This window comes from Vigna radiata, chromosome 2 (genome assembly GCF_000741045.1).
Source record: "Vigna radiata var. radiata cultivar VC1973A chromosome 2, Vradiata_ver6, whole genome shotgun sequence".
Classification (NCBI taxonomy): domain Eukaryota; kingdom Viridiplantae; phylum Streptophyta; class Magnoliopsida; order Fabales; family Fabaceae; genus Vigna; species Vigna radiata.
The window spans coordinates 21828401-21843663 of record NC_028352.1 but is presented as its reverse complement, the minus strand read 5'-3'; the positions used below and the strand labels follow the sequence as shown (position 1 = coordinate 21843663).

At 39.1% G+C, this 15263-nt stretch overlaps 1 pseudogene; it reads left to right on the top strand.

The window, feature by feature from the left end:
* Positions 1-7285: 7285 nt before the first annotated feature.
* Positions 7286-8638, top strand: LOC106756643 (annotated as a pseudogene).
* The last annotated feature ends 6625 nt before the right edge of the window (positions 8639-15263 follow it).

The following is a 15263-nucleotide window of genomic DNA, read 5'->3' as shown; positions in this document are numbered from 1 at the left end:
CGCATTCGGGGTCCCATTTGCTTGTGGCCTCCTTCTTCATTTTTCTCAAGATCGGTCTAGCTCGTTCCGCTAACTTGGGGATGAACCTGGATAAGGCCGTCAGTCGTCCGACTAGTCTTTGAACGTCTTTCAGTGTGGAGGGGTTTGGCATTTTTAATATGGCTTCACATTTATCCGAATTAGCTTCGATACCCCGAGAGGTTAACATGAATCCGAGAAACTTTCCTCCAACGACACCAAAGGTAATTTTGCAAGATTTAGCTTCATTCCATACTTCCGTACCTGCTCGAAAACCTCTTCTAGGTCACGCAGGTGGCTTACTTCGTCCGATGACCAGGCTACCATGTCATCGATGTAGACATCCATACATCGTTTTATCTGTTCTACGAACACCCTATCCATCAACCTTTGATAAGTGGCTCCGGTGTTCTTTAGCCCGAACGGCATCACTTCATAACAGAAATTAGCCCGGTCGGTCATAAAAGCGGTCTTCTCTCGATCTAGGGCATGCATGGGAATTTGGTTGTATCCCGAGTAAGCATCTAAAAAACTCAACATTTTGTATCCGGACGCGCCGTCCACTAACGCATCAATACTTGGCAAAGGGTAGGAATCTTTGGGGCATGCCTTGTTTAAGTTAGTGTAATCAGTACACATCCGCCACTTGCCGTTTGCCTTCTTAACCATTACCACGTTGGCTAACTAGGTGCTATAGGTAACTTCTTTGATGAAACCTGCTTCCTTTAGCTTACGTACCTCGCTCTCCACGACCCTCTTCTTTTCGTCCCCCATCTTCCTTTTCTTCTGCGATACCGGTCGGGCTTCTTTGTATAACGACAGCTTGTGAGTCATGACGGATGGGTTGATACTCGGCATGTTTGCTGCCGTCCAGGCGAACAAATCCCGGTTCTCCCATAGCATGTTCCGCAACTGTTTCTCAATTTCAGCCGATAACCCTCTCGCTATGGAGGTGGTTTGGTCAGTATCGCGCCCTATCAAGATCGGCTGGGTCTCCCCCACCGGTTCTAACCGATCCTCTGTATTAGTCCTTGGATCAAGGTCGGCCAAAGCGACCTCTAATCGACTTGTTTTCCTCCTTTCCTCCTTTGGGTATATGCGCAATCCGGCCGCATAACACTCCCTTGCTGTTTTCTGATTAGCCCGTACGGTACAAATGGTTCCCCGCCGAGTTGGGTACTTCATGGTTAAATGCGGGGTTGACACGATGGCTCCGAACGCGTTCAAACACGGCCGCCCCAACAGGACGTTTTAAGAGGTGTTTGCCTTCACGAGCAGGAATCTCACCTTCATCTCCTCACTCTCCCTTCCCGTTCCCAAACGGGTGTGCAAATCAATATACCCCCTTGTATCCACTCGCTCTCCGGCGAATCCTACTATCTGCTCGTTATATGAAACGATGAGATCCTCCGATATGTCCATCTGTAGAAAATTTTTCCAATACAGGATGTTGACTGAACTCCCTTGGTCTACTAACACCCTACTCACCCCGTATCGAGCTATCTCAATATTGATGACCATCAGGTCGTCCTGGTCGGGATTAGGGGCGTGGAAGTCTTCGTTTGAGAAAGTGATTGGCGGCATGGTTCTTCTTGGGACGTCCACAGTGTGTATGGATCTCAACGCCCGGATGCTTCTTTTTCTTGCGGAGGAGGTAGATCCTCCTCCCGCAAAGCCTCCAGAGATGGTGTTAATCATTCCCCTTAATGGTCCTCTCTGTTCATCCCCTCGGCTACGGCTCCTATTTCTCTGCTCCGTCCGTCTTCTCTCATCTCTGGGTGGACGATCATAATTTCTATAATTCCTTTCCTCTCTTCTGGGATTTCTCGGCTGCGGACTTCTTGGCCTCGTGTATGGGTGCTCTCTTCTAGGAGGTTCTTCCGGACTCCAGACATCTCCTTCGATCCTAATGTATTGTTGTAGTCATCCCATATGGATTAGTTCTTCGATTTTGTCTTTCAGAGTCACACAGTCTTCTGTATCATGTCCGAAATTCTGGTGATACAGACAACGCTTGCTTAGGTCCGCTCCCGGAGGGGTTGGTCGTTTCGCCAGTGCTGGTAGGATCTGTGTGCTCAATGCTTCCTGGAGTGTTCGGGTCTGAGGGGCATTGAGGGGGGTATACTATTGAAACCTTGGGCCTCCCGGTCCTTCCCTCACTCTCGGCCCAATCTGCCTACTTCCCTGTCATTCTGCCTTTCTACCATCATTTTTCTCTGCCTTAGCTTCCTGCTGCTCTCGCCGGTAGTTTTGTTTCATGTTTTCCACCCTAGCTTCATCTGTCGTCCGTTGTCGCAACTCCTCCATAGTGAGAGGGGGGTTCCGGCATACACTGTCTTTAAACGGCCCCGGCCTTAGCGCGGGCATTACATACTGAAGAGCCAATTCCAAGCTAAGGCCTTTAACTTTTCGAACCGTCTTCTGATATCTGTCTATGAAGGTTTTCAAGGACTCTTCTTTGCCCTGCTTCAAATTCATTAGGTCCACCACCGTCACTTCTTCCGCACTACACGCAGCAAACTGTTTTTTGAACATCTCACCCAAGTTTTTGAAGTTTTCGATAGAATTGTTGGGGAGCGCGTTGAACCAATCCAATGCTTCCCCTTCTAACGATAAAGAAAAAGCCCGACGCCAAACGGCATCGCAACCCGTCCGGAATGTCATGGCGTTAGTGAACGATTTAACATGGGCGAAAGGGTTTGTAGACCCATCGTACATCTTAAATTGGGGGGGGGGGGGACGAACTGCTCCGAAATATGCACCTCCATAATTTCCCGCACGAAGGGCACTGGGACCGAGGGCCCTTCCACCTTCACAAGCATGTGACTATCCCCCTTATCCTCCTTATCTTCCTTGTCTTCCCTCATTTTTCCGTCCGTCTGAGCACTACTGTGCTCCGCTTTCTCCTCCTCCAGCACCACCGTCCGATCTTGCTTATCTCTGGCATTCCCCGCTTCCCCTAGTGCTCCTCCGCTCTTGGACTTGGCTAACTGAGCCAAACATTCAGCCCTCACAGCCGCCATCTCCTCCTCATGCTTACGTTGCATCTCCGCCATGCGTTGCTCTATTACCCACAACATCTCCGTCTGTTCCTCGGTACTAGCGTTCCTTGTGGTCACCATTGGTTATAATCCTCCGGCCCCACAGTGGGTGCCAAAATGTTCCGGTTAGATCTGTGTCCTCCATTACCTACACAATTTCCTCTGCACGTCCGGTCCAACTTCCTCCGTGTACACCCTTGTTCTTGTCCTCTGTTCGCTCCCTGTCAACGCTGTCCGGCCGGGTACCTGCTAAAGGCACTCTGACGCTCAAGAGAGTTGTATGTTTAAATTCTAGAGATAGAGAGAGAGTTAATATTAGAGTAAATGAGCATTCAATGTAACCACCTACCTCTTACCCTTGACTCATATTTATAGTTTTCTTCATGGGCCAATGATTAGNGAAATCTTAATTACGGCCCAATCACAGGCCCGCTAAGGTTGATTTGGCACCTACCTCTTACCCTTGACTCATATTTATAGTTTTCTTCATGGGCCAATGATTAGNGAAATCTTAATTACGGCCCAATCACAGGCCCGCTAAGGTTGATTTGGTTTTACCTTAATCCTGAACGCTTACCATATTTTAATCTTCAACCTCCGCCGGACGCCCGTTCCGCCCGCTACGTCAGAGCTTTGGTGAGAAATCAGTCCGACTTGAGATCAGATTATGCCATCTGTGTGACTGTCCGTCTCAAGCGCTTTACACGGACGTCCGGCTCATACGGTACACATGCCCTCCAAGCCCTGGGCGACTTTGTTGTTGTAAGGTTTTGACGTAATAACGTAAAGATTTACCTAACGTATGAAAAGAGAAGATTTGACACAGCCCTTCTTCGACGAGCGTGAAGATTGCGTGATTCTCTTACGGTGACTAATATCCATGTGAATTCTTCAAAGTTTTTCTTACAAACAGAGGTTGCACCCGGTTGCGGCTACCGGGCTCCATCAGAGTTTTTCACTGGGTTCCCATCATATAAAGTTGTTCCTTAAACTCGGTAGGTCAGCTTCGAAACTTGTTGTCATTGTTAATTTGGAAGAAGATTCTGATGAGCATAGTCTTGAGATTTGTCGTGACCGTAAGAACGTTCGTTGTTAGGGTCCCGAAATAACCGTTCTGTAGGTACCTGCGCTTGCAAAGCATGTTCCATTCGGAGAACGCTCGTTTCCCAATGTTGATTCCTGAAGGCCGATGGTTTCTTTGGACCGGGCATTCGTTCCCAATTGACCGGGCATTTCCAAGAGTGCACCGATTCAATGGTCTTTTGACCGGTCGTCTTTATTCTCAATTACGGTCGTCCGTCCTACTCCCTATCCTACTGTACAATTCATAAGTTTTTTTTCTAAGAGTCAAATAATGCTTGAATTATTTTAATTAAAAGTGATTGAAGATCAAACAATACTAACCTTTATTTTCATAAATGATTAACTTGATAAAAATTTAATGTAATATACCATGTGAAAATTTACAGCATGAATCTCCGTTTTTTAGCACATTACGTATGTAATGGCCTCGTTAAACACAACTTTGCAAAATTTGTGAAAAATGTTGATATAAAATTTAGAGTGTTTCTCTTTAAACTTTTTTTTTTTTTTTACTTCTAAAATTACAAATACAATCCTCAATCTTTTACTAATTTTTTTTTTCCTTTTCATTTCTATCTCTTCACTTGTTATACTCTTTTTATTTTTTAATCAATTTTCAAAAACCGATTAAAAGTTCAAGATTTTTTAAAAACGGTTTAATGTTTGTTTTTTTCTTAAATGATGAGTTTTAAATTAATTTTCAAAAATCATGAAATTTTTAATTAGTTTTCGAAAACTAATTAAAAGAATGGTTAAATATGTTTTTAGTCCCTCAACTATCAAGCGATTTTAGTTTTAATCTCTCTTTCAAACTATGGTACATTTTGATCCTTATCCATAAGGAAACTCTAATTATCGTCCTCCAAAATTAACACCGTTAAAATTAGGCTGAGCTGACTAACGGTGTGTCATATATTTTCACTTTTTCTAAACCGTGTTGATCATTTCCCTTATTCGTGTGCATCATCTTCCGAAACATCAATCAGGTGCTAACATTCTCAACCTCACCACCCCTCTCCAACTCTTCCAGCATTATGTTCCTCACCCTCTCCGTCCACGCCATGTGCATTGTTGAGAAGGCGAATCTCGTGGAGGAGCTCGGCGCCACCGGTCTCGAAGGCGACGAGGGGTTTAGGGTCAGCGTTGGACTCGACGAAGGAGTCGTAGACCTGCGCGGTGACTATGAGGCGATTATGCTCTACACCAGAGATGCCATTGGTTTCCTCGATGTTGGGAGGGGGAGAAGCCTTCTCGGATAAGGAAGGATATGAAGGGCGTGTACTGGTAATTGAAGTGACAGAAGGCGACAGGGAGAGCATGTTGTTGAATGTCTATTGAGTGTTTGAAGAATGTTCGCATAATGTTTTCAGAGTGCAGAACGAAGAAATTGTAAAATATAAACTATATGATTTCCAATTCTGAAAAAAGTAACTTTTTTCACATAAATTTTACATCATTCCTACGTTACTTTTGTTATATTTAGATTGGTATGGACTAAGTGAATGAGAAAGGAGTTCCTTTTTCTTCGTGTTCAGGCTTTGTAGCATTTTGGGAATTCATGTGTAATTCTTCAGCAACTTTGTTGATCACGCATGAAACGTTTTTTTTCTTTACTTTGATTTGAAGGATTAAATCATGAATCTTTGAACTCACAATAAAAATTTTATAAATCTTTGAAGCTATATAAGTCAACAATAAACACCAACAGTTCATACCAGAAGCACAATTCCAGTTAAAAACAAGTACCCTTTAAGCTTTCTTGCATTAATTTCCAACATGTCTTAATCTTACCTCTGCAAAAGTTGATTATGTCTTTTCTATCATTAAAAACAGAATCCTCTTAATATAATTTTCCCTGATCCAAGTCACAGGTTCTTTTTCTTTATCCTTTTTTTCACTAAGCTTATCATTAACACTAAAGCTACGCAGTTTTCTTTTAACCAAATTTCAACTAGCTAGAATGTTGAGTGTTAAATGGACCTTTCCATACTTCACCGGAAACCTAAACTTTCACTTAGTCGAATCCTCGTCAACAACGAACTCCCTCTTAAGAGCACTCACAACAAGAAGTGGGTCCCACTTTAACAACTCCAGCACCCTCTTGTCTTCGCCGTCAACTGCTATTTTGAAAAAGTCAGGGTATTTGGCGACCCTGTCGTGGAAATCGTTGGGGATGCCGAAGAGGGTTCCGTGGTGGTGGATTTTGCTGAAGGGGATGCGGTTGCGCACGAACATCATGAGGAGTTTGCGAACCTTCTCCATGCTATTGAGTTCCATTGCGTTCATGAGGGAGTGGTCCTCAACGAGAAGGTCCTCCATGAGATCAGTGAAGTCAAGCCAGTTGATGTCTGTGTGACAGTAGGTTTGAAAGAGCAGGGGGTGGCGCTAAAGGAAGCAGGAGACCTTACGACAGCGAGGGAGAACGGAGGGAGAGGGAAGGAGAGAAGCTCGAAGATGCAAGACGAAGGAGAGGGATGGAGAGAAGTAGGAAATATTGACTCAGTCTCAGAAAAGAAAATATAATCTGACACAACGTTAGCCACGTCAGCTTAATTTTAACGACGTTGAGTTTGGAGGACGATAAATTATAGTTTCCTTAAAGACAAGGATCAAAGTGTACTATAGTTTGAAAGAGAAACTAAAACTAAAATTTCTTAATAGTAGAGGGACTAAAAACATATTTAACCCTTAAAAGAAAAATGTACGTATTTCGAAATTAAATATATTTCAAAATACATTTATTAAATTTAAAATAACAAAAAATAAAATAAAATAATAAAAAATAAATTTTGAAAAATCAAAATAAAACAAAAAAAAATTAACAAAATTTCAAATAAAAAATAACAACCACATACAATTGAAATATTTAAAAAAATCAACTAAAATTAAAATAACAAATAAAAAATAAATAACATAAATCAATATAATTTCAAACAAAAAAAAAATATTTTAACAACAATTATTAAATATTGCCCATTTATATAAACAAACGAAACACAAAATTAACAATTAAAATTAAATAACAAAATACATACAATTAAAATACCAATAATTTTTTATTTTATTTTAAATTGTTATTTTTATCACTTAAAACCATTTGTTTGGACAAGATTTTACGACCTTAAATAGGTTGGTTCTGTTTCTTCTACACTCAAACAAGAAAGCCATAACAGTAAGCAATGGCACCTCAAAGACTTGCTTTGATCATACTTCTCGTATCCCTCACCTTCTCTTCTTCACGCGCTGACAATGGTGGCATTGCTGTGTACTGGGGCCAAGACGCTCGAGAAGGCGAATTGATAACCACATGTAACAGTGGAAAGTACGCCATTGTGCTCCTCGCTTTCCTCAACCAGTTCGGTTCAGGGAGAACGCCAGCTGTGAACTTCGCCGGTCACTGCGGCGATGGTTCATGGAGAAGTTGCGCCGATCTACAGCCCCAAATTAGTTACTGCCAGGTACACTCGGATCTCAGGAATATCCATTAGTTTTTCTGAAAATTTTAATTCCTAAGTCTGTCTCAAATCGTGTTTGAACCATCAGAGTGCTTCCTTTAATGGGGTATTGTTGGTGTCTGTGTTTGTTATTGGTTACAGAACAAAGGCATCAAGGTGCTCCTTTCAATTGGAGGAGCCACTGGAGCGTACTGGCTGAGCTCGGCGGAGGACGCAAAGAGCGTGGCCGACTACCTCTACACCAACTTCCTAAGCGGCGAATACGGTCCACTTGGAGGCGTCACGCTGGACGGCATAATGCGGAGAATAATTACTGGGACGATCTTGCAAGGGAACTCGATTTCTTACGGCAAACGACGGGGCGTTACTTTTACTTATCCGCAGCCCCTCAGTGCCCAACAGACCCAATCAACTATCTCGACAAAGCCATCGCCACCAAACTCTTCGATTATATCTTCGTTCAGTTCTACAATAACCCTAGTTGCTCCTACACCGGTGGCACCAACGCCCTCTTGGAGTCCTGGGACAAGTGGGTCGACTTGGTCGCCTCCAACAACTCGCTCTTCTTGGGGGTGCCAGCAGCGTCCAGCGCTGGCGATGGTTACATTCCGCCGGAGGTCCTCATCGACGAGGTGCTTCCGCACGTGAAGGAAGCCTCCAACTATGGGGGAGTGATGCTGTGGGATAGATACCGCGATGTTCAGAATGGCTACAGTGATAGCATACAATCCAATGTGATTAAGTCCAAGTTGGAGGTGTCTGTGGCGTCCGTTTCCGACGCAATTTACCGGAGCGTGTCCAAGGCGTTGGGCCGCGTTTTAGCTTAATAGGTAGTAGAATGGTACAACCACCGTAGGCATGTACTATGCCCGGAATAAATAACATGTCAGTCAGCTATGTTTCTCTTGATGTCATGCTCTGCATGGTCTTGGGTTGCAAGTAATGTAACGGATGTGAGTTCGATTTGGAATAATGGAGGTTTCTTCCTCTACCCCTTTTCTCTTTCAATTGTAGATCTCCTCAATAAAATTTTAGTAAAAATCCTGCACTTCTCTATTTTTTTTAGAATAAGTGTTTGGGAAAATATTTTTAGATTTGAAAAAGGCATCCAAAGTACTATTTTGGAAAATATTTTTATATTTTAGATTAAGTGTTTCAAAAGGTATTTGTTTGGATCGTGATATTTCAACAACGCAAATTTGACAACATATTTTATAATGCTACGTGTTAAAAGGCTATTTGATCATTTAAAATATATTTTTTTTTCGTTAAAGTTGGCAATGGATTTGGCTTCCGAAGATGTCCTTCTCGTTTTTGTTTTCATTTTCCTCCACTGTGCATTTTTGTTTTCATTTTGCGTGTGTTTTCTTTCCTTTCTCTCTTTCTCTCTCACGAAGCAAGCTTCATCTTCTCCGACGAAACTCCGGTGAAGCTTTCTCTCCAAGCTCTCTCCTTTCTCTCTTCAAGCTTTTTCCTTTCTCTTTTAAAGCTAACTCCTTTCTCTCTTCAAGCCCTCACCTTTCTTTCTTCAAGCTTTCTCTTTTCTCTTATGTTTCTCTTTATTTTAGCTTCATCTTCTTCGGCAAAGCAACCCGACGAGAAACATGTTCTCCTTTCCTTTGATTTTGTTGTGGGAAATGGAAAACTCCGGTGATGAGAGCAAGGTATTTCCACTATTCCCTTTCCCCTTTCCTCTTTGCCAATTTGTGTTTCTTGTTTTGTTAATTATTTTTTGGATTATCCTAACGTGGATTTTTTTTATGCAGTTGTGTGTGCAATATTCTTTCAAAACCAAGTTTGTTGATGTTCTGAATGGAAGATTGACTCGTGAGGAGAGGAATGTCTACTTGATAAAATTATGGAATGTCCACTTTCCAATCATGCTAACATTAATATTTTAAAAAATTATTGTAATGAATTATATCGAACATTTCCAATTCACGACATCTTCTTTCAATGTTAATATTCATGGATTGAACCAAAATATGTTCTCATCATGGAATTTTAATGGATTTTGATACACATGACCATTAAACTCACTCACCTATCTCAAAAATTGTAAAAAGTCACCAAAAACACAGGCAAAACCATCCTAGGGAGTCCAATTGAACTACTAGTGGAAATTACCAAAAGTTTGTCAATGCTACCCAACCCTAGGTGAAGAGCTCCTTAAACATAATTACTAGTGGTTTTTGAATGTTTTGTGGATTGCTCGACCATGTTGGCATGGAGCAAGGTGTTGACAACAAGAAATTTAACACAATGTCAATTTTATGTGTTGGGAACATGAATCAAAGGTGAGTATAGGTTGATAGGGCAGTTCATGCAAACTTGGCATAGATCTGATGCTGCATGCCAACATGGTTGAGCAATCCACAAAACATTCAAAAAACACTAATAATTACATTTGGGGAGCTCTTCACCTAAGGCTGGGTAGCGCTGACAAACTTTTGGTACAAATTTTGTTAAGATAGACTCTAACTCATGATTTGATATCATGTTAAGAAGCGAACTTTAAGTCTAATTCAATTTCACAAAATAGACTTGTAAGGTGGGGTTTACACTCTTATACACTGTGATATCGCCTTATTTCTAGTTGATGTGAGTCTTCCAACATAGCCCTATCGAGCCTTTGTCAGACCATTCATTAATGTCTAGTTCTACGCACGAGATGTATATACCTTGTCGTGAGGGAGCGTTGAAAGTCTCAAATCGAATATGATGTTTGTTGGATCTATTGTTCCACTCGCTATCGAATTGCTATCGAACCATCTATTAATGTCTAGTCTGACATCGACTAGAGATAAGAAAATTTCATATTGGGTATAATCCTCACCTTAACATAGTATGAAGTTATGAGTTAGAGTCTATCATAACAAAATTTATTGTCTTTTAGATCTATTTTTCTACTCGCTATCGAACTGTTATCGAAGCACTCATATGTCTAGTTCCACATACAAAATGTATATATAACTTGACATGAGGAGGCGTTGAAAGTGTTATATCGATTAGAAATAAGATTCATTTAGTGTATATAAGTGGATATAAATCGTACTTTACAAATCAATTACCAAATGCATTTAAGTTAGGAGACGAGTGTCACCTCCCATGCTGACTAGCTTATACAAGAAGGAGCAATTAAAATACAGATTCCCACGTCCATTCAAGGATCTTGTGCAAAAAGAATGAAAAATGGAGGAAAGGTGGTGAAGAGAGAATGGAAGGAGGCAAATGAAGGAACGATCATTCCAGAACAACTTATAAAACACCATCCCCATACATATTGTAGAAAGATACTAGTCTAGGAAGAAACACTTTATGCATGACATGTAAAGTCCTTTAACAGAGGGGAAGGAGGTGCATGAATGAAATGCAGAGACACTAGGAAGAAAATGTGAAAGGAAAATTAGTGTTTGTTAGGATTAATTCAAAAACCTAGCTCAGGGTGTTGAACCAGTTAAACTCAATATTCTGTTTTTTCTGTTTGTTCTATTTGTTCTGTTACACTTTTGCTTTTACGTTCCTGCATGTATAAATGTACATGCTTTTTCAATTAATAAGGACGAGGCATATTCAACTTACTCTACGCTTCATCCATTCCACTCTAGTTTCACTCTCTATCAAAGTTGTTTTCTAATAGTGGTACATCAGGAAGTATCTATTTCCTGAACGAAGCACCGGTGTCATGGAGCTCAAAGAAGCAGACAGTCATTGCTTTTTCGAGTTGCAAATCGGAGTATATAGCAGGGTGCAGTGCTGTGTGCCAGGGTGCTTGGCTGATCGAGATTTTGAACCATTTGAAGATACAAACTATAAGTTGCATAGAGCTAAAAATGGACAACACTTCAGCCATGAGTCTTGCCAAAAACCCAGTAAGCCATGGTCGGAGTAAACACATCGAAGTGAAATATCACTTCCTGTGTGATATGGTTAGCAAAGGAAGTGTTGATTTGAATTACTATAGGTCTAAAGTTCAGCTTGCAAACATCCTTACAAAGGTACTCAACCGGGAGAGGTTCAAACTTCTCAGAACCTTGATTGGAGTGAAGTCTTTGAAAAGTTTGAATTAAGGGGGAGTGTTAGGATTAATTCAGAAACTTAGTTCAGGATGTTGAACCAGTCAAACTCAATGTTCTATTTTTTCTTTTTGTTATGTTATATTTTTGTTTTTACGTTCCTTCATGTATAAATATACGTGCTCTTTCAATTAATAAGGACGAGGTATATTCAGTTTACTTTACGCTTCGTCCCTTCCACTCTAGTTTCACTCTCTGTCAAAGTTGTTTTCTAATAAGTTCTCTATTGTTGAATGAAGGGTAAAATGGCGTTTGCCAATTTCAGGAAATGCAGAAAGAAAAAATGATGTGCAAGAAGAAGGGCCTAAAAGAATGCTCTTTTTTTTTCTAAGTCACATACTCTTTAACTAAATATTCATTATCGTCAAAATTATTTAAAATAACCGAAGCCGAGGGCTATTAAAAATGTTCTTTAACATATTTTTTTTAGGAGATTTCATTAGTGAATTACAAAATGAGAAGAGGAAACACTGTACGGCTTAAACAACGTACAAATTCCAATTTTAAAAAAGGTTGAGATAATATAGATAAGATTAATTATCTTTTAAAACTTGGAATTGCAATCACTTTTTAAAACAACAAGTTAAACACAATATGAAAAAAATCATAAATTTATTATATTAGGATTTTAGTTTAAAATAATATTATAACCTTTTCTTATATAACTCAAATCAGATTTATATAATTTTTCAGCATTGATTCCTATAACTAATTTGTTACCTGGAAGTTTTGGGTGCATAGGTACTCGAGAGGGAGGAAGCGCGAGTGGTCATTGACGATGCCATTAGTGGACTCTTGTCCTGCTTCGATCGAGGCCCAATTAGGCCCTTCAGTCCCAGAGTTTTTACTTTGGTTGGACTATGATTTTGCAATAACAGAGACCAAAAACATTAATAAAAATAAGAAGTAAAATTTAACAAAATTTATAATTATGAATAATCTAATAATTAAAATAAAAATAAAAATAAAATTAATTGGACATGAAAGAAGATAAAAGGATTCCAATAAGAATATGATTGAATAATTGAGTTGTTACTTGGCTTAATATGATTGAATAATTGAGTTATTTGAGTGGGACTCACCTGAGGTTCACATTGGAATATGAATAATCTTCTATATGTTGATATATGAAAGATGAGAAAGAGGTGAAAATAGTATTTAGTTTAATTATCGTATGTGTCTCGTTAACTTCACAAGGTTATGAGCTATTAATATCGATAGGGAAAGACACATTGAATGAGTTATTCCTGGAGGGTAAAGCTAAAGTCTTTTTAGTGGTATACACATGAGGAGATGGACATATCTATCTTATACCTAGTAAATCCTAAGTTTTGGACTATCTACCATATGATACGGGATAGGGGCTCTCTTTGGCTTTGTGTGAAAAGAGAGCGACGTTCGAGTGTTACACCTTCTTTGTATAGGGGAAATATGTTTTGCCTAGTCCTTATGTGATAGGGAAATAGGCCCTTTAGCCGTGAGGGAAGGACGACCTGAACATGTCTGTATGAGGAAGCTATAGGTGATATGGTTACTAGTGTGTTAGGGGAAACTACAAGAGGTATGGTTGGGTATAGGAGATAAACCAACGTTTGTCATGATTATGTTGGGCATTCATAGTTACGATGTGTTTAGAGTTGGTGTTGATAAGGATAACATTAATGGTACAATCATGATATAGTTAACGAGGATGATGATGATGAACAAGGTTTAGAAATGATTCTGTTAGTAAGGATAACACGGTAGATGACTTATTGTTATTAAGTTGTGTTTACTTAATATGTACATATTTTATTATTATTGGTTTTGCTATGGTATCTTATCTATATTTGTTTGTGTTTGTAGTTGTGTGTGTCTTGCAATGAATGTATGACCCTTGGTTATACAAAAGCAGAGGATGTTGTAGATGCTCCAAATTCATGATAGAGACGCGATAGTGGAGAACAATCTTGATTTGTTTAAAGATTTTTAGTTATAAATTTCATAAATAATGTAAATCGATTAATTTTATTTCTTGGTTTATTTTATTAATTTTTGAATTCTGTAATTGGATTATACTTTTAGTAAAGTTAGTACTTTGTTTTAATTTCGCATGTTTTAAATGTCAAAAAAATTTAATTAGTATTGTTTTCCGTGTTAAGAGGATTTTGAAACATCTTACTTTAAATACGATTCGTGACACCCCTGATATTGGCATCAGAGTCACGGTGTTTGAAAAACTTTTGGGGCTTTTGGGGGAGTGAGTTCGACTAGCTCTATTGTGTGATTATGATATTTTATGTGATTGGTGGTTTTATATGATGTACCTAGAAAAGACTAGAAAGGGGGGATTGAATACTGTTAATAGAAAACTTTTCGCAAACAATATATAGCACTTTAGTCGAGGATTGAAAGACTTTACGTAAACAGTTAGTTGCCCGACTTTGAGAAACAGTAAAATATTTTCAAGTGCTTTTCAGTTGTTAAAATATTTAGACTGCAACATTTTAATAAAACTTCCTTTTTAATAACGAATTGTTTATCGGAGGAAGCATTTATATCAAATGTAAGTGTAATTGTAAGTTTTGTAAGAGAAACATTTAAAGGGAAGAAGATAATAGGTGCACATTTATTTTTATACTGATTCACTCCACTAAGCTACGTCTAATATCGTCTAACACCTTAGAGGGTTCCAAAAAAGGAGGTTTAAAACCTCCAGTAATAAAACCTCTAGTAATATGAGGTTAAAAACCTCCACAATATAAATCTAATACTAGGAATTGCATTGTTTCAGTATGTAGGATCGAGAACTACACCTTTACAATTTGAATCAGTCACCTTTCTTAACTTCACTTTACATCTCCTTATGTCTTGTAGAATCCAAATCCGAGCGAGCAAATACATGCTAAAGACACTTCGACACTCAAGTTAAGGTTTAGTTATTGATAAGTTATCACAATTAAATCAAATGTTTAATAAATGTAACTCACCTACCTTATTAACTTACCTATGTATTTATAGATTCTAAAATGAGTTTTTGGTTAAGATTGACTCAATTACGACCCAATATCTTATAAGCATGTTTTTTTTCTAATTAATCAAATTATCTTTAATGTGTAAGAGATTAATCGGTCGCAATCATATTTGATGACCTATCAATGTACGCTAGTTCAAAGGTTTAGATCGATTAACAGACCACTCGTTTTAAAATTTGCATTGATCGATCGGTCTTGTGTCACGAAGGAATGACAAACAATAACCAAGTAGCGATTTTTTAAATTCTAATGAAGGAAGGAAAATCTCAACTCTCCAACCTCAACCCTATTTTCAAAGAAATTGTGGATTTTCAAAAATGCCCATTATGGCCTGGTGTTTGAGCTATGAGAGGCATTGCAACTACTATTCCAAACTGAAGCAATATTCAAACGTCGTTGTTGCCCATTGTTGTTTTACTATGCACTGTCTATAACTATTATATATGTATTTGATATAAACATATAAATATTAAGAAATCTTTATGCACTTCCAAATAACTATATCAATTTTCACTCCTATGTGGTTTTGTCTTTTCAACTTTAAACCTATAATACCCTTATTATGCTTCTTCAACT